This window comes from Arachis hypogaea, chromosome 20, assembly GCF_003086295.3.
Source record: "Arachis hypogaea cultivar Tifrunner chromosome 20, arahy.Tifrunner.gnm2.J5K5, whole genome shotgun sequence".
Classification (NCBI taxonomy): Eukaryota; Viridiplantae; Streptophyta; class Magnoliopsida; order Fabales; family Fabaceae; genus Arachis; species Arachis hypogaea.
In genome coordinates, this window is record NC_092055.1 from 106,366,137 (window position 1) to 106,387,893 (window position 21,757).

The following is a 21,757-nucleotide window of genomic DNA, read 5'->3' on the forward strand; positions in this document are numbered from 1 at the left end:
AAAAAAGGGATGGTGACCCTCTATAGCTTGGACTTTGAAGAAAAAGTTTTTAAAATCATGGAAAGAACGTCAAAAATAGAAAAAACTTTCTGACCTTGAATGGCCCGAAAAGATACCCACTGCTGCTTATTATCCTGTCCACTAAATGGCTTGATCAGGTGAAAAAGATAGAAAAAGATCTTTGTGGAAGTCGGGAAGTCTAGCTCTCGGCTGACAAGTTGGTAAATTTTCATAAAACTCCAAGAATTGGGGTAGAGCTGAGTAGGAGCAACTCGGGAGTGACCCAAGACCTCTATTTCAAAAGTAGAAAAGGGAAAGAAAACCCCCAGACAGATAAAAAGACAGTCATACATAAAGAAAAAGTGAGGGTCAGAATTAGTAACCCTCCCAAAACAAACGCGGTCTTCAGGACCCGGGGCTACCAACTCATATTTTGGTTCATCAACTTCATCGCTACAAATCCTATGATGGGTACGAAGGTCGGTGATATAGTCAGTATCTACTAAAGGACTTTTCTCTAGTACTGTATCGTCTACCCATCTCGAAAGGGATTCAGGGATATGGGAAGACATCTTTCCAATAAAAGTAGGTATAAAATCAACAAGACTTACAAAGAAAAATAAAAAAACATCAAAAAGGGCTCCCCAAAGACAAAGCAGACCTTCCTCAAAAAAGCAAAATAAAAGAACCACCAACACAACAACCGACTTAAGAACATTACAAGCAAGGGAATAGTAAAAGCATGAAAAATCCTCTATCATGCAAACTAATAGTAGAGGATATAGAAAGGACTAACCTTTAGTTGTAGAAGCAAAGAGGAACAACCACAGTAGCAACGAAGCACTCTGAGAAGGAAGGCTAAAGAATTTTTCTTTGGAAAGAACAAGATATGTAAGCAAGAAAGCTTCAAAAAGACGAAAGAAAACAGAGAAAAGAGAGGAAAAGGTATTTATAACACGCTAGGGGCATGATTGTAAAACGATGCGATCATTAAAGAAACGTGCCGTTACCAATGTAACAGCTCCTAAAGTGTAAATACGAAATCCTAACGGACACGACATTTGATCAGACACGACAGTTGAAAAATTTAAAATCACGTCAGTTTTTAAAATCACGTCTGCTACAAACCCGTGTTCAATACTCGAATCCAACTCATAAGCGAAAGAGATCAGACTCGAGTAGGGGCACTGTTCATACCCTGGCCTAATACTATAGCCCAGGTCCAAATAAACTAAAAGGCCCAAAGATTGGCCTTCGTTACCCACCGACCTCCTCAGTAGAGGTCGGATTCGACATAGACTCCTTCCCAAAGAAGTTGGGTTCGATGGATAGCTGGCAGATAACTCTTATTCAAATAAGTAACTGTCCCTAAAATCTCTCAACCCACTTCCAGGAGCCATATCTCAACTACCCTAAGATAAAGGGACGGTTATCCACCTTGAAAAGTGGAACTACTACAACGGTGGTTATTAGATCACCACTATAAATACACTGACACCCCTCAGGTATCTCTAAATTTCGATACTCTCTAAAAACCTGCTTAACCCCTTGCTGACTTAGGTATCAGAGTGTCTTTGCAGGTACCACCCCCATTCTTTCACATACACAAATCGGACGGCGGCTCCCAGACACGAACCAAGTTGGAGACCACCTCCTTTTGACGCTTGGGCCAATCCTTCGAGCCCAATCCACCTATCTCAGGTTACCTACGTAACAAAAATAAACTTCGTATAAGATATAAACACAGTGCATAAAAAAGAAAAAAATAGAATTCATATGAACAAGAAATAATAAGAATACCATAAAAAAATTAATAATTTACCCGAGAGATTAGAACACTGAAAAAAATAATGTAAAAAAGGTCAATGATAAAAATAAGTAAAAAATAAAAAAGAACAAAGTTAAATAAAAATAAAAAAGACACTTTACATATTAAACATAAAGAACAGTAAATGATAAAAAAAATTCATATGAACTAAAAAACAATAAGAAATAAAAATATGAAAGAGAGTACTATACATTTTATAATTTATTTTAGTACCGTTAGTACTCTTTAATTTAGTATCATTTTGGACTATAAATTTTAATTATTTATGACTCTTTTGTTACTTATAATTAATATATAATAAAAACAAAAATAAAGTACAATAAAAAGTATAATAAAAACAAAAAACAAAAACAAAAAAATTCATACAAACATAGTATATAATAATTACAACCATCAACATATATCATATGAACAAAAAAATTATAATAAAAAATGAATAAAATTCATATGAATAAAATCAGATAAAAAAAATTTTATACACAACATAAATATAGTACAATAAAGAATAAAAAAATAATTTATATAAACAAAAAATAATAAAAATATCATAAAATTAATAAAAATAAAATTTATATCAAAATAGTTGTCATATAAATAAAAAAAATAATAAAAATATAACAATAGAAAACTAAAAAAATAACATAAGAACACTAAAAAATAATATGAAAAATATTTATCTTATAAATAAAAAAATACAATGAAAAACATAAAAATCAAAATATGAAATAAAGAATTAAAAATAATAAAAAAAATTAAAATCTTTACCTTGGCAGTGATGAAAACAAATCTGAAAGAGTTTGATGGAAAAAAAATCCGTAACAAAGAACATACAGAGAACTACGGTGAAATTATGTGGTTATGTGCATCCTTTTTATAGAAGAAATGAAGGGTATAGTTGGTAGATATGGAATAAATTTCTTACCTAATTCCTTCAACGGTAATTAACCTTCCCAACGTAAATGCAGAAGGTAGAATTTTTAGCTTCACATGAAGGTACGTTCAGAGGTGAAAGCACTTCTGGGTTAGGGGTTCTAAAAACTTGCCAAACGTAACAATGGAACGTTCAAGACGCTCAAACGGGTTTTTCTATTCCCCAACGTCAACCCCAAACACACCCTAATTTGTTGGAAAATATTACATAAAAAGCATTAAAAAATATAAGTAATAATTTTTTTAAAATTTTCACCAAATTTAATAACAGTTAATTTTAACGAGATGAAATTGACTTAAGTCTCGAAATAATTTTTAAATTTTTACACAAATTTTAAATGAGTTCGTAAATTTTTAATTACTTCAATTCAGATTGATTTTCATTCGATGATTCACGGTTAATCCTTTAATATTTTCTACTAACATGTCAATGTGACATATTAATTAATAACATGTTAAAATATGGTTCAATTACTTGTAATATGATGAAAAATATTAAAAGGACTAAAATAAAAATTTAGGAATCAAATAAAGGTAATTTAAAATTCAAACACTAAATTAAAATTTGAATAAAAATTTATAACTACTTCAAAGCTTAATTCATTCAGATGTTTAAAAAATAAGTACAAAAATAATAAAAAAATATAAATTACATGTTAGTTAAATATATGTTTGTTAGCTTCAAAATTTTATTTTTTTATTTGTTATTTGTAACATGTGAACTCTAAAATGAAAATATTTAAAAAACAATAAATATTAGTTTAAGTTTTAAATAATTGATTTTTACTTAAAATATTAATAAAAAAGGACAAACTTTATCTATATTTCTATATAACATATAATAGGGATATGAAAAATAGTTGATATCCATATTTGAATTTGAATTTGTCTATAAATTTTAATTTAATGTTTTTTTGATCTATTTTTTAATTCAACAAGTGTGATTAAAAATAAAATAATAAGCTTATAATTAATATAACATAATATTGGAATTAATTTAAAACATATATACACTTTTTAATTTCTTTAGGATGCACATGAATCGGGAGAAATTGGATTCGTCTTGACTCAGACCCGATCTTAAATGATGACCAGGTCTATTTTTGAAACTCGTACCCAACCCTAGACCCAATAAAATCACACCAAACTAACTCTTAAAATGTTCGAATTCGAGCTGGAACTTCGGGTCGAACCGAACCATGTACACCCCTATAATTTACATAGAATTGTTATCCGACCCAAATGTATCAATTCTCATTTGTTACATTTGAATATTTTTAAATCTCATTTTATTTAAATACGTAATTATCTTAAAAAATATATGGTCCAAAATTTTTTCATAATTCTAAAAAGTTTAGTTATAAAAATTTTTAAATTATCCAAAACCAAATTATAAATTTTTATTAAATGAATAATTTAAATTGGTCATCAATAAATTTTAAATCAGAGACGAATTAATTTTTTTACTATCTTCAGTAAAAAAATTTAATATGTATATAAAGTAAATAAATTTTAAATAAATTTTATTAAAAAATAATTTAAATAAAAAATTATTATAAGATAAGTTAATTTTCTACCATTTTGTTTGAACCAAAATATCGAATATAAAATCTTTCTTGAGAATAATTTATAATTTTCTGTAATTTGATTAAAAAGGCTAGAGACAATATTTTAAGTAAAATAAAAAATTAATCATATCAATTTAAATATAAAAAAATTGTTAATGATCTGATATTTTTCTTAAATAAATGAAAATTGCAGCATCTTCCACGAATTATATCCTGTCTTGATGTCTTCTCTGGGTAAAGCCTCTTTCGGCAAGTCCTCAATATCCAAATCCAAGCTCTAACTTCTATTCTGTATTTCCAAGACACTGATTTGAGCATCAAGATCCGGTTTTAAGAGCAAACCCACCTGTAAAAATTAGTTCTTTCTTCCCATAAATTCTGTTTTTGTAGGTTCCTCGCATCCCATAACCCCACCACTATGCAAATTCCACCAAAACCTTCAATTGAAGCACCAACATGTTTATCTCTGTGGCAGTGCTTTCAAATTTTCATCAAATCCCCTAAAATCAAAACCCATTAAGCCTATTTCAACTTTGCTGCAAGCCACTGAGTCAGACACAGATGCCCAAATTTCAATTCTTGTGGGTTCTACATTCGTTGTTTATATTGAAGAAGTTGTTAAAAAGGACTGGTCTATACTTGATTCTGTTGAGTCAAATTCTAATGTAGAATTCAAGAGAAGCATTGAACATATTGTATCTGCTGGGAATGTTGAAGAGGGTTCAAGGGTCTTAGTCTCAACTAGGTCTGAAGAGTTTGTGGATACATTGGTGGGTTTGTGTAAGTCTCTTTTTGTGGTGCACGATTCACTACGATTCACTTCTGATATTGGCTCTTATTAAAGAAAAATATGATAAGGTTAAGTGTTGGCAAGGAGAGATTGTGTATGTTCTAAAGAAATGGGCTCCTCTTGATGTTGCTTTTCTCTATTTTCTTCCTGCTTTGTCCTTCAAACTTGATGCAATTTTGGGGTCTTTAGCTAAGAAATGTTCACGTGGTAAATTTTTCTCTTGGAGTTGAAGTTTGTTCTTTTCCTTGTTACTTTGCATTTCTCTGCAAATTGTGTGTTTGATAATGGACTTGATTTTTATGCACCATGTTTTGCACACATTTCTTAAAAATCATTCAAAAGAATCCATTTATCTGGATGACAAAAAGTTTGATAGTGCCAAAATTGGTTAAAAGAAGGATGATAATGTGGATATAGTTTGGTTATTAATGATGTATTATGAGGTAGAAATAAAAATGTTTTGCAAAGTTAATTGTAACATCTACACTTCTTCACACATCTTGTCTTTCATCAAGCTTTGAATAATGTTTTGCCCCATTAAATGAAATTTCTCTAGAGAGAATGCTATTTGCATTCCAAGATTTCTACACCTATTACCAAAGCCTGGTTCTTAATTTGCTTGAACTGAAGTTTGGATAAGAGGATAGATTAAAAATGTCAAATTTCTAATACTCCTTAGGTACTAGTTTGGTATAGAAGCTAAAATTTTCAAGTGTATTAGAGCAGTACACCAAACATAGTAGCAAACTTGATAGATTTTCTTATTGCACATATATTTTAGCTCAATTGTTGTTCCCTCTTTTGAAACTTAGGTCAGGGCTCTGATACTTCTTATTCTTTCTGTAATTTTGGATTGACCTGTAGGTGGACGGGTGATTATCAGTCATCCGCAAGGGAGACTAGTGTTAGAACAACAACGAAAGCAGTATCCAAAAGTTGTAGTTTCAGACCTACCTGATAGGACAAGTTTGCAAATTGTTGCACGTGCTCATTCTTTTGATTTGGCTGAATTTGTAGATGAACCTGGCTTTTATTTGGCTATTCTAATTTTTCAGGAGCTTAAAAACTAGAGTAGAGATTCATAGTAGTAGATAATTTAGTTGGACTTTCTTTTTTATGGTTTTTGGCTTTATGATTCTTACCTTTGAATTTTTGGATGAAAAGTGAAACTATAAATCACTTCAATGTTGCTGGTACAAGAGGCTTCTCTTTCTTTTCTAAAATACATTGTCCATAATTTTGGAATTCTATACTTAATATATTTGTCCTTGTAAGTAACTTTGGTTTAGCACCTACCTACTGCTGCATATTAGGTTCTTAATTCTATATACTATTGGAAGAGTTTCAAGTGTATCAGAAACACCGGTGTTCCACTTATTTTAACCATTGATCTGAATTATAAAAAATATATATAATATATATTAATTGAAATCAACGGTTAAAATAACTGGAACACTAGTACACTTAAAATTTTTCCTATACTATTATGAAACTATAACTCCAAATCAGAGTATTTGCCCCCTATACACTGGCTTACTAAATTGAAAATTGAAACTAAGTAAATGACCTACAACTACCAGCTCCCCATAGGAATAGGATTGCAAACTTTGCATTCTCTTCATGTACTTAACACAATCTTGTAAGGATCTTTATTCAGCTTTTGATATTGTGCGATGATACCATGTGAACTGACATAATGTGTGGATCAGAGAAAAGAGATTGAAGAAGAGACAAGAAAGGAGAGAAAAGTTTCGTGATCATCAAGCAACTAAATTGGTTAGACATTCTACTTGAGTGCACATGTGATGGATATGTAGCATTTGTTAGCTGTTAGTAATTTTTATATATTAAAATTCTAAAATAATATAGCAATATCAACACATTTTAAATAATTGAACATTTTTCAAAATTCATAGCAATAAATTAAAAAGTTGTTCAGTTTAGAATACATATTTCTAAAAAGAGAAATACTTTTAACTTGAATCAAACAAACACTTCAATTAAAAAATATATATCCACTCAAAAATCCCGACACAACTTTCACTATGAAGACTACTTGGCTAAAAAGAATTGCGAAGGAAAAGCTTCATTAAAATTGGAGGGTGATATGATCTCACAACAAGAAAACAAAAACCTTCAAAATACCAGCACTCTTAATATTTCTCAATGTCGATGGAAAAAACATATTAGTCAATTGAACTAAGAACTAAGAACTTAATATGCAACAGTGGGCAGGTGCTAAACCAAAGTTACTTACAAGCACAAATATATAAGTATACAATTCCAAAATTATGGACAATGTATTTTAGAAAAGAAAGAGAAGCCTCTTGTACCAACAACATTGAAGTGATTTATAGTTTCACTTTTCATCCAAAAATTCAAAGGTAATAATCATAAAGCGAAAAACCGTAAAAAAGAAAGTCCAACTAAATTGTCTACTGCTATGAATCTCTACTCTAGTTTTTAAGCTCCTAGGCAAATAGAACAGCCAAATAAAAGCCAGGTTCATCTACAAATTCAGCCAAATCAAAAGAATGAGCATCTGCAACAATTTGCAAACTTGTCCTATCAGGTAGGTCTGAAACTACAACTTCCGGATAATGCTTTCGTTGCTGTTCTAACACTAGTCTCCCTTGCGGATGACTGATAATCACCCGTCCACCTACAGGTCAGATCCAAAATTACAAAAGGAATAAGAAGTATTCAGAGCTCTGACCTAAGTTTCAAAAGAGGGAACAATAATTGAGCTAAAATATATGTGCAATAAGAAAATCTATCAAGTTTGCTACTATGTTTGGTGCATTATTCTAATACACTTGAAAATTTTAGCTTATATACCAAAGTAGTACCTAAGGAGTATTAGAAATTTGACATTTTTAATCTATCCTCTGATTCAAACTTCAGTTCAAGCAAATTAAGAGCCAGGCTTTGGTAATAAGTGTAGAAATCTTGGAATGCAAATAGCATTCTCTCCAGAGAAATTTCATTTAATGGGGCAAAACATTATTCAAAGCTTGATAAAAGACAAGATGTGTGAAGAAGTGTAGATGTTACAATTAAAATTGCAAAACGTTTTAATTTCTACCTCATAATACATCATTAATAACCAAACTATATCCACACTATCATCCTTCTTTTAACCAATTTTGGCACTATCAAACTTTTCGTCATCCAGATAAATGGATTCTTTTGAATGATTTTTAAGAAATGTGTGTAAAACATGGTGCATAAAAATCAAGTCTATTTTCAAATACACAATTTGCAGAGAAATACAAAGTAACAAGGAAAAGAACAAACTTCAAACACGAGAAAAACTTACCAGGTGAACATTTCTTAGCCAAAGACGAATCTAGTTTCTCCCGATTCATGTATTTGGTAAAAAAAAAAGAAGACCAATCCGGTCCGGGTCACTGGGTTTTATGAAAATCTGTCGATTCAAACTGGATTCAACCGGATCCGTTGCACAACCAGTTTAACAAGTGGCTCGATTCGGCCAGGTGATCGGGTTTCTAGTCAAACCGGCTGGATTGAACCGGGTCTGATAACTATGGTTATAAGTGAATACATCACAAAATAATTAATATGACATGATATCTAATTATTGATTTTCTTCTCCTCAAATTTGGTAATGTAGATTATTTTAAGTTTTTAACATAGTTTGTAAAAACTATTCCGAGTTAACAAATGAAGTAAGCACAGTGATAAGGTTTACTTACATTCGTTTAGAAAATATCAATTAGAAAGAATTGTGTTATTTAGCATATTTTATATTAGGTAAACAATAACCTTAAAAGGCATTTATTTATTAGGATTAAGTAAGATTTTGGTCCCAAGGTAGAGGCCGAAAATTTATTTCGTCCCCGGCCTTTTTTTTTTGCTATAAAATGGTCTTCAAAGTTTCAGTTTGTTTTAAAATCATTATTTTTATCAATTTTATTTTTTATTACCAAATTACAATTCATTAAAAAATTATAAAATAAAAAAAAGAAAAAAAAAAGAAAGAAAGGCATCAGAGGAGAAAGAGAATCGGGGGAGGGGGGAGCGAGAAAGAGAAGGGTGGGGGGAGGGGAGGAAAGAAAGAGAATCCGAGGGAGAGGGGAGGGAAGGCCGCACCACCGCACCGCTGCACCGTCACACTGCCGCACCGCCGCCTAGATTTTTAGTTTTGAATTTTGTTGATGGTTTTGAGTTTTGATTGTTCTAATTTTCTGAGTTTTGATTTTCTGATGGTTGATGATTTTTCTTATTTTCAATTTTGTTGATAGTTCTTCTTCTTCTTCTGATGATGATGATGATGACCATGATGATAATGGTACGGTGGTGGTGGTGGGTTCTGGGCTTAGGCTTCTGTTCTGCTTGCTTCTGCTGAGTTTGGTTGATTTTGGGGGTGAAGAGAGAAGGGTATTTTTGTCCGAAGGACGATTTTAAAACAAAATGAAACTTTAGGGACAATTTTGTAGCGAAAAAGGTCGGGAACAAAATCAATTTTCAGCCTCTACGTTAGGGACCAAAATCATACTTAACCCTATTTATTATTATACCATATAAGCATGTGTTTTAATATTTATTCCTTATAATTTAAGATGTTAAACTATCACTTTGTTTTCAGAAAATTATTTGTACAGTTCTAAATTATTAATTTATTATGGTCGAAAAAGTTTCTAATTTTTTAAGGTGTCAAACGCACGTCAATTAACATGATGATTGGATTCTCATTACTTCACGGCTCACATGCTCCAATTCACTTAGATGAGTAATCACGTAAGTGAAAATGTAATACATGATGTCAACATTTATTTATCACAATTTTTTTATTTAAATTTAATATACAATGACAGTAAAATAATATTACACAAACAACTAATTGTATAGTTAATTTTTAGATTCATTAATTAAAAATTTATATAAACATATAAATTTAATTAGATGAATATGTAAAATTTTTTATTAAAATTAAATGATTTTTTATAATATTTTTTTAAATATGTGAATATAAACAAAAGATTTTATTATTAAAATAAAAATATAATAATGTGATTTTGTAAAAAATAAAATAAAACTAAAATTTGGTTATTCTAATAATGAATTATCTTATCGTAACGTTAAAATAACACACACCTATACACGCACACACCCGCCGACATCCACCGCCATGCCCTTACCCTTGTCCCTGCATCTTACCATAACATTAAAATAACAAGCACGTACATACACACACCCACCAACACTCACCGCACTGCTCTTGCCCTTGCCTTCGTCCTTGCATCTTATTCTTACCAAAACATTAAAATAACACGCACACCCACCCATTGGCACTCATCTCCTGTCCCTCGCCCCTGCATCTTACCATAACATTAAAATAACATGCATATTACCGTAACATTTAAAATAACATGCATGTACACACACACCCACCAACACCTACGCTACTGCCCTTACTCTCATCCCTACATCTTATTATAACATTAAAACAACATGCACGTATACACGCACATCCACCAACACTCACCCCACTGTTCTTGTTCTTGCCCTCGCTCCGGCATCTTACTTTTACCAAAATATTAAAATAACATGCACACACACCGACACTCATTCCTTGTCCTCGCCCCTGCATCTTACCATAACATTAAAATAACACGCACGCACTTATCATAGCATTAAAATGACATACATGTACACATACTCGCCAACACCTATCTCACTATTTTTGTTCTCACCCCCACATCTTATCATAATATTAAAATAACATACATGTACATAGTACACACGCACACCGACCACGCCCCGCCCCCGCCCCTGCGTGCGCACACACATATACATAGATTGACTTTTTATGTGTATATAGTTTTTTGTTCTTTTAATTAGTTACTAAGTATATGTAACAATTAATTGAATAAATAAAACATAACATTGTACGCAATAAGCCAACATGAATTTACTAAAATGAGAAAAAAAATAATAATGGAGCACATTTATCTTAGTGTAAAATATAGATACCCACTCTTTTTACTTTTATTTTTAATAGTATCCAAAATAACTAATATATACAAAAGCTGAAAGTGCAGTAAAATAAAGTGAAAATACTAATAATAAAGCAAAATAAAATAAGAATGTCTGAAATGGTCACCAAAATGAAATCCGTCGAAGACGGCGACCTCCCCACACTTAGAAGAAAGCATCATCCTCGATGCTACAACTCAGGCTGGGTGAGAGGGTCAACATTTGCAGCTGGCTGAGGCTGTGGCTGTGGTTGTGGCTCCACAGAAGTCTGTTGCGTCTCTGTGGGGGCCTGAGTCTGTGTAGGGGCCTCTGCCTGCTGAGCCTCCTCCTCCGCCTCAGACTGGTCGGAAGGAGTATCGGGCTAGAGGGCATGTCAACGACCAATGCTGCTATCATCCGTCTCAGGTGCTCATAACGTTGCTTGTTGCGACGTTCTATCTGGTCCATGCGCTCAAAGAAGTGCTGCACAAGACAGTAGGTTGGCTGGGATGATAATGGTGGTGCTGGCCTGGTGGATGCTGACGGTGTTGTCGAGGGTCCTGTTGCAGCAGATGAAGAAGCTGGCTCAGATGCTGCTGCTATGGCAGCTCGGTCTCTACGCTGGGCTGCTGGCCGGTCACCAACCCAAGTCCCCCATGGAATAACTTTCTCCTTACCGTGGACTGCTGTCGGTGACTCATCATCTGGTAGCCAAGGAACCCCAACTCGGTGAGCGAGCTGCGTGACCAAACACGGGAATGGAAGGTTGCCCATGATATAGGCCCGTCACATGAATCGTCTGATGAGTCGAGGAAGGTACAACTTCTTCCCTTCAAGGACACACCAGATCAGGACAAGCATATCAACCGGAATCTCTGTGAAGTGAGTGCTAGGCATGACATAATGGGCCAGTATCTGCTACCATACCTTAGCCTCCTTCGTCAGATAATCAAACCTCATACCCTTGGGTTTCACTTTAGGGGAATCCATCTCCCAAGGTGCATCATAATCAAAGGTCATGCTATGCAACTCCTCCTCAGCCCTGTGGAAAGCATCCTTATCATTTATTTTAGGATGACAGTGGATGAGTCAAGGGTCGCTCTGAAGAAATTGCAATAGAACTCTTGGAGCCAAGACTCATTCACTCTCGCTAGCTCTCTGTCTAAGAAGGCCCAATCCATCTCCTCAATCTGGCGCTCAATATACTGCCTCAGATCGGAGGGGATAACTAGCTTATTCTCCAGAATGAGCTTCTGCTCCCCAAAGCACGAAAATCGGAGCTCACAATATAGATTGGTAAACTTCTCTGACTTGGTAGGAGGCGTGGCTTGATCCACCTTCTCCTTCTCAGAGAGATGCTTTTTAGATAGATGGGAGGTCACTGGTTCAGTAGATGACTGATATCTCTTCCTTTTGCTGGAGGTGGCCTTTACTTTCCCTTTACCCCTGTCGGACATCCTGAAAAACAAAAATTACAGGATACAGGATATTAAGCAAAGCAGAGGAATGGGAATCAAGTATATAAACAACAGACAGAAAAAAGGAAATAGAAGGGTATTGAGGTACATTCATGAAGTGAGCCAAAGAAACAAATTCTTGGAATGCAAGAAAAATAGAATTCAGACATCAATCAGAAACACAATCCAAGAATTCATGCAATGACAGTAAAGATGCTTTTTTGTTAAGAAACAACAATTATCATGCCTAAAAGAATATAAAAGAGTTAGTTTGAAAAACTAAAAAGAAAAAATAGAAAGTCAATTAAGTCAAAAGTTAGAAAAGCGGGTTAAAAATCAGTGGCATGATAATTACTAAACTTAAACAGGATAAAAAATGTTCAAAACAAGCATGCTCATATTCATGAAGACGATACAAGCCATTGATTATAAAATATGTTATGCACTATAAACGCAAAAAGAGGTGAGATCATCATCAACGAAGTTGGTCAATAAATTTGTAAAGATTAGTGTAAAAGAATTGAATATGCACTTGGTGCAACCAAAAGAGGGTTAAAAACAATTTCTATTTTGAAAGGTTTACACCAGTGGAAAGCACCAATTATTACAAACATAAGAACCTCAATTAAAAGTAGACAAGTTCAAGTCAAATGGCAAAATTACGGAAATAGCTTCATTGGTTAAAGAAGGTGAAAATTGAACTTGAACCAAGAAAATGAAAAGGTTTTGACTTAAGCTTGAAAGATTGAAAGCACAAAGAAGGTTCGCATTGCCTTGGTTAATCAAGGTCCTATTTGACACAGAAATTCATCAAATAGTTCTTTGATTCTATCAATTACAAATGCACATGAAAGAGAACCAAAAGAAATGCGGAAATGCTGACCGAATGAATCATGAATTGAACTTGACTATAATAAAATGTACCAAGGTAAAACAGCACCAAATTCAATTCACAATTTTCAACTTAATAGCATAAAAATTTTTGAAAATTTTGGCAGCATCTCGGCAGTAAATTGGACGTTCCTGGATATAAACAAGCAGCAAAACTCAGCCCATATGAATTCAGAACAATTAAGACAAAATCAGCAACCATAGTTTCATATGAACTAAGATGTATATTCAAACATGAGCAGCAATTTCAATCTATATGAACTTAGGATAGATTTAAACAAGAGCTAAAACACAATAAATTCATATGAGTTGAGCATTATTAAGCAAAACAACATAGCAATGATATACAGCTCAATTGAACCTCAAACAGAATGAACCAAAGTAGAACATTACAAGGCTCAAGTGAGTCAAATAAGAGCAGCACTTAATATCATGGCATTAAATACAACAAGTAAATTAGTGAGATCAAACACCAAAATCAAATACACGAATCAATGAAGCATGTACCATATCAGGCAGCAGAATTAGTAAACATTCAATCCTAAATCCACTACCAAACAACTGAAATTTCCTAACCACATGCAATCTATGCTAGCCTAATCAAACAGAAACTTAATTAACAACTAATACTAACATGGAAATTAATTAAAAGAAAATTAAAAACAGAAACAGAAATTAAAACAGAGGGAACTGGAACCTGGGAAGATGAACATGAGGAAAATGGAAGTGGCAAGAGAGATTGGAGACTGGAAGGGAAGAAGAGCAGTGCCGACCCAGAAACGGCGGCTACTGATGGTGGTGGTGACGTAGAACTGAGGCGCTGAATAGCGGCGCTGAACTCAGGTAGCAGGGGGACACCAGATTCCCATTCTGGTACAGAGATGGTGCAGAGAAGTGAGATGGAGAAGGAGGAGGAAGGGCGAGTGGTTGTGGTAGAGGGTGGAGATTGCCGGCGGCAATGAGTGGCCGCTGCGGTGGTTTGGTGGCAGTAAGGAGAAGGGACAGTGAAAGGGGGAAGAGAGGAAAAAAGAAAGAAAGAAGAGGGAAGAGAAGGGGTGGTCAGCCGCGGTTTGGTCGTCGGGATGATCGCCGGTAGTGAGAGGCAGAAGCTTGATGGTGGTGGTTATAGGGTTTCTGGTTCTTGGAGGGAGAAGAGAGACGTTAGGGATGAAAAGAAGAGGAAGGGTTGCGAAAATGAGAAGGGGTTTGTGCATCAGGGAGTTATCTCATTTAAATCCACACGTAGGCGTCATTGATGCGCGAGCGTGGAAGGAGGAAAAGAGGGTATGACGCGTACGCGTCCTCGGCGCGCATGCGTTAGGGGAGAGAAGGGAGGATGACGTGTATGTGTCAATCACGTGTACGCATGGAGCAAAATTGTGCTAAATGTACAATTTTAGCGCCCCTTTCACACAACTCTCTGGATTTTGTATGGAGCAGCATTGAGGCGTCGACGCGTATGCATTGGTCACGCATACGCGTGACGGCCCCTCTCTCTCTCTCTTTTAGAAACACTAAAACAGAGCTTAAAATTCTCTTAACACTCTCTACAACTCCAAACCAACCAAAATGAAAATTAACAATATTTTTTAGTTTTTGAGAATTTTTCACAAAATTTGAAAAAACTTGTAATTCAAGCAAAAACTCAAATTCAAAGAATCATCCTTATTCGAAGCATAAAACCAACAAACAACCTAGCAACCAAAATAAAACATACAAGAGAATAAAAGGAAAGAACTACCTAATGATGGCAACTCAATTCATTTATTAATTATATCTACAAGAGAAATGGAAAGAGTTTACCATGGTGGGGTGTCTCCCACCTAACACTTTTATTTAAAGTCCTTAAGTTGGATATTTTGGGAGCTCTAATCAAGGAGACTTGTGCTTGAATTCATCCTTAAACTTTCACCAATGCTTGGACTTCAAGTGGTTGCTAGAATTTCCAACCAAGCGCACCAACGTTTTGTGGAGTTTTTCACAAGCTCGGAGCTCCCACAATTGATCCTCCTGTATGCCGGGATCCCAAATCTTGTTTCTACACCCGTCATCTAATTAATCGTCATTACTCCACTCGGGTGGCAAGCACATGGAATTCTCCTTTAGGCACCAAACTCTCCTCCTAGATATTCTTAATTGAGTATTATGCCATCATTTGCACTTAGAGCTTGAAAATTCAACCATAGTGAACCTTGAATTGCAGTGCCAACCACTAACCAACTTTTTTCTTACTTGCCATTCCATAGAGAACTCTAAGTTGACAATCTGTTTCAAACAGACCATATTCAAGTGGGATAATAAAGCTTAGAGATAAGAGGTTTACCCACTTGCATGATGTAAGGAATGATGGTGACTTAGGAAGGGGGACCTCCCCACACTTTGACAATGCAAAGTCCACTCCCTTGTGTTCTTCTTTAAATTCTTCCACCTCTTGACAAGCATCTTCAATTTCAATTCCTTGTTTACCAACTTCTTCTACACATTCCTCATTGCTTAAGTTATGTATCGGAGGTTGTGCATTAGCCTCTTCAACATCAAATTCACAACACAATGAGGACGATTCGACAATCTCCAATAACACATTGGTTGGTGCAGAATTATCTTCAATAACAAAACTTATCACTTGCTCAACTTCTTCCAATCCTTCATTACTTAACCTATTCCTTGGAGGTTGCACATCTTCCTTAACATCGCTTTCTAGTCCAATGGAAGAAGGCTCAACAAGATCATCAAGGAGATTGATCAATGTGGACAAAAAATCACTAATAATGGAATCACTTCTTGATCAATTTCCCTCAACTCTTTATCCACTTCCTTAACATCAATGACCTCAACTTCCTCCTCTTGATGCAATTCTTGCTTTAACTCCTCTTCTTCACCTTGAAGCTTCAAACTCACTCCCTCACTATGATTTTTGGTTGATTCTCCACATTCATCAATGGGAGTACTTGGGATGCATAAGCTTAGGTGGGAGGCCATGTTGTTAATGGCTTCTGCCATGGTAGCAACCATGACTTCTAGCTTCTTTAGCTCCTTTTGCTTCTCTTCTTGTCTTTGGATATAAGAGCTAATATCTCTTCGTTGTTCTAGCATGAAGGCACTGAGAACTTCATCCATTGGAGGAGGTGGTGGAAGAGAGGGTTCATTGTTTGGAGGGAAGGTATCATAGTTGGAAGGTGGTTCATCTTGGTGAAAGCATGGAGGTGGTGTGTATGAAAGTTGTGGTCTTTGTGAATATTCGTATTGAAATGGTGGTGGCTCTAAATATGGATCATATGGTTGTTGGTATGGTGGGTATGGATTAGGATCATATGGAGGTGATTGGTGGTATAGGGCTTGTGAGTAAGGTTGTTGAGGTCTATGTTGAGGAAAAGAATTGTATGCATGTGGTGCTTGGGGTTGACAACCATAATTAGGGTCACCACATCCATTGGATTGGTAAGCATTAGGAGTTGGATTATACCCATAAGAAGCCGGAAGAGGTTGTTGCCAAGAAGGTTGTCTATATGCTTGAGGCTCCTCCTACCTTTGATTTCCAATTCCTTGATGCATATTGTCATTGTAGCTTCCATTCCCTACAACATAGTTAGAACCAAACTCATAGCCAAAGGGGTAAGAATTCATAGTAGCAAGAGCAAATGAAAAAAAAATCTAATAAGAAACAAAGAAAACAAACTCCTAAACCAAAACTAGCAAACAAACAAAAAGCAAACTATTCACAATATTCACATATGTACAATAACCAATAACAAGTACACATTGCAACTCTCCGACAACGGCGCCAAAAACTTGATGTGAGGATTTATACTGGTTCGGAATTTAACAAAATAATTTCATTGTGAGCATAGCCCGAACCGATAATCGATCCTCAAATCAAAGTTTAATTTTTGGTTGTCACAAGTCCAACCCAATAAAAATAACCGAGAGTATTAGTCCTGGATCGTCTTCTCGAGGAATTGCAGTGAGGTATGCATATTATTGGTTATAGTATCCAAGGGGTTGGGTTGGTAAAAGTGCAAGGAAATAAATGACAAGAAAATAAAGGTAACAACTAAAGAAAGCAATTACTAAAAAGAGGCATTCGTGGCAAGGATTGAGAATATAGGCTTTCTATCCTAATCACTAATCATAACATAATAATTAACAAGAATTTATCCTATTTAGTCAACTCCAACAATGGAAAAAGGTACAATGTTATCTTCACACGAGAGAAAGTCAAATAAGACTAGTTAATCCCAATCCAAAAGTCCTAATCAACTTACTAATTGAATTAGCAAGAGATTAGAGTCAATGGAAACAATATTAACTAACAACTCTAGATCACCAACATAAGTTGGGTATTCATGACTCAAGATCACCTAATTTCTCTTTCTAAGTCAAGAATGCTCAAAAAGCTACTCTAACATCCAACCAAGCATTTTGTCAAACAGTTGGAAGGCATAAAAGGAAAGCATGGTAAATTGCAAGGAATAATAAAATCTATCACTATCCAATGCAAGGGATTAACAATAACAACTAAGGAAAGCACATTAAACACGAAATACCTCAAAATTGTATTAAAGAGAATGAAAATTAACAAGGGTGCATGAACATAAGAGTAACCAAAATAAGAAATTGACAAGAAGAAATGGAAAAATCAAGACAATATGACAAGAAATTGTAAGAAAAACAAGATGGAAACAAGAAATTAAACCTAGATCTAAGAGAAATTAACCTAATCCTAACCTAATTCTAGAGAGAAGAGGGAGCTTCTCTCTCTAGAAACTAACTAAAGCATGGTCCTAAGCTAAACTAATTGCTCCCCCTTTGTCCAATCTTGAATTCTGCATCAAATAGCCTCAGAAATGAGTTGGATTTAAGTGAGTCACGTGCCGCTCAGAAATGGGCAGCTCAGAAATCTCCCCCAGCGAATTCACTTTAAGTGAGTCACGTGCCACTCGTCACGCGTGCGCGTAGACGACGCGTGCGCGTCGCTTGACAAAATTCCTTCTCACACGTACGCGTGGGTGACGCGTACGCGTGGGTGACGCATGCGCGTGGCCATGAACAACCTTCTCACGCGTACGCGTGGATGACGCGTGCGCATGGACTTCAATTCTCCAAATGCTCATTTCTTCATGAATTCTCCACTTTGCATGCTTTTCTCTTCATTTCTTCCATCCAATACTTGCCTTATGAATCTGAAATCACTCAACAAACATATTAAAGCATCAAATGGAATTAAGGTGAATTAAATTTAGCTATTTTAAGGTCTAAAAAGCATGTTTTTACACTTAAGCACAAATTTAGAAAGAATTACAAAACCATGCTATTTCATTGAATAAATGTGATATAAGTTGATAAAATCCCTAAATTAAGCACAAGATAAACCACAAAATTGGGGTTTATCAACAGTATCGGACAGACTTAAACCGGTTCGACCGGTTCGGCTGCCGGTTTGTGGTTTTACTCGGTTTTTCGTAGAAAATTAATTAACCGATTAATTAACGTAAAATGATAATAATTTAATTACCCAGAATAGGTTCAAAATTTTAGAATATTAATTTGAAAATATAAATATGATATTTGGACTCAGTAGATCTTTCTGAATTGAAAAATATAATTTTCTTCGGAAAATTGTGTAAAAACGCGTACCGGAAAATGTGCAAGAATAATAAAGGTACTAAGTAGAAAACTCAGTAGATCTTTCCGGTACTGTGCGAGAATAATAAAAATAATAGAAAACTTTAGAAAAATATTTAGAATTGAAAATCGGGCACTAATTTTAAAGGTTTGGCCCAACTGGCCAAAAACGCTAACGGGGTTGGACCGGGCCCGAGTTGGGCCCAAGCCCAACATTATATAAGTGCATTATGTGGCCAATTCAACCACTTTAACACAACACAAGCAGCAGCAACGTTGAATTGAAGAGAGGAGAGGTGAGGGTTTCCCTCCACTATTCATTCTCTTCTTCTTGGAGCCATATCTCCCTCTCCAGAGCTCCGATTCGCGTGCCATCAGTTGCCATGAAAAGCTCTCGTCAAGCTCTTCGATTTCATTTGAACAAAGCGGTATGAAACTTTCAATTTCTTGCCCAGTTCTTCCTTATATAACAGATTCGGTTTTGGCTATGGTGAATGAGTGATTCTTGTGATTTTGATTAATTAGGTACAATCTAGCAACGGGTACTTAGTGGGTTTTGTCTTAATCAACTGTGGGTAAGGAAAGCTCACCCTTATCCGTTGTAAAATTGAATAATTAAGAACCCTAGGTGCTAATTTATTGTACATTAATGTGTATAGCTTGGAATATTGATTGTTGATGCTTGTTGGAGATTAATTGATGGCTTGATTGAGTTTGAGAACTTGTGGAAGCTTGGTTGGGGCCAATTTGGTGATTTAGTACATATTAGGAATCAGTCAAGGTATGGTTTTGGTTTCCTCTATGTAATATGTAAAATCTCTGGACACTTAGGCTAGTAGACCTTAGGATATGATTGAATTGGTTGGTAATGAATGTTGATATGTGATGATTTTGATGAAGGTATGATTTTGATGAATGTTGAAGTTAATTTATGATGTGGGATTGAAAATGATGAATTTGGATATTGATAATTATTTATGAAGTGTATTGATGTTGATAAATAATGAGAATAATAAAATGATGCTTTGAGTTGTAATAATTGAGAATTAGGGGCTTGAAAGTGGGGAATTTTGGATGGAAATGGGTGAAATTGTATATTAATAGGTTGAGGAATGATTTGAGAGTATATGCATATGGTTTAGGCTAAATTCGACGGATCATATCTTGAGCTACGGTTTTTGAAATTGAATAATTTTTATATCAAATTAAAGATAATTCAACAAGCTTTAAAATGGTTTAAATTTTGTGAAAATCCGAATTTTGTAGAAAAAGATATGATCATTGAAAGTTGGTGTTTGAAATCTGAATTCTGTGAATGCTGTAGAATTTGTGATTTCTGGTTTGTGTGCGCACGCACAGCCTTGTGTGTACGCACACACGGGGACATGGCTACTGATAGGAGTGCTAGCACGCTCTGTGCGCGCATACAACCAATGAAATTTTGCAAGCTGTGTGCACACAAAGCCCTGTGTGTACACACACGTTGGAAGATGCACTCTGTTGAGGGCGTTCGCACGCCCTGTGCGGATGAACAGAGTTGAAATTTTTACCCCTGTGCGTACATACACCTCTATGCATACGCACACATCTTGAAAATCCTCTTGGGCGTGCGCACGCACACCCTTGTGCGTACACACACTGCCCTGTTTTTCAATAAAAACCTTGTTTTCAACTATTTCACCTTCCAAACAAGCTTTTAAACTTCCGTGACACTTATATAAGGCTCTTTGGCTTATTTTCGGGTATCAAAACATAGAAAAAGGTTCTAGGAGATTTAATTTGGTAGTACCTTGAAAAGTTAGAGAACGGAGGCTTAGGTTTCTGGTGTACTGAGGATGGGTTTGGTTGAATGAGAAACCAGTGTATGGTTTTGATGATTATTGATAAGGAATTGTGAAAGTGGGAAACTGATGAGTTCTGAATGAATTGTGAAGGTGGTGAACTAATGAGTTCGGAATAGAAATTATGAATTGGCAGTGGTTGAAATGAGTCTGGGACTTGGAATGGAGTGATGGATCCATGATATATTGAAAAATGATTTCTGAAAACCACTGAATCACCTTTTATACTGAGATTGTTGAGACGCTATGCACTTGGCAGGGACGGTTTGGTTGGATCTCGCCTGTCGAGGTAGCGGTGGTGGCATAAGGGCGGTGGTTCATCCCGCTTACGTTGAGATGTGAGGCCCGTGATAATAGTATCTCGCTCACATCCCTTCGGATCACTAGAGTGTGGAGGCACAAAATCCTGGACGGTGTTCCGAGCACCATATCTCGGGGTTCCCATTATTATTCCGAAGAGCGACATCTCCATGGAGATGTGTCGGGTTGGCAGTTGAATCAACAATGTGATATCACAGCCTATAGGACAGGCATTCATCATGTGCATCTTTTATCTACTTGCTTGCTTTGCTGACTTGAATTGTATGCCTAATTATATAACATGCCTAATTGCCTATTTGAATTACTTGACATATATGCCTATACTTGTGTTTTATTTGCATTTTAATTAATTGTGCTTTCCACTGGGATTGAGGAGGCTTAGTAGGCGATGGCGATGAGATCGCATGACGGTTAGGCTAGTGAAGGCTGTGGGACAGCGGTGATATGATAGTTAGAAATCCCTTAGGATAGTTTACCCTATTTTATAAATGTTAAGCTTTAAAGTTATGGTTTTAATTTTAGTTATGCTT

At 35.2% G+C, this 21,757-nt stretch overlaps 1 pseudogene; it reads left to right on the forward strand.

Moving 5' to 3' along the window:
* The first annotated feature begins 981 nt into the window (after nt 1-981).
* On the forward strand, nt 982-6,339 carry LOC112786101 (uncharacterized; annotated as a pseudogene).
* The last annotated feature ends 15,418 nt before the right edge of the window (nt 6,340-21,757 follow it).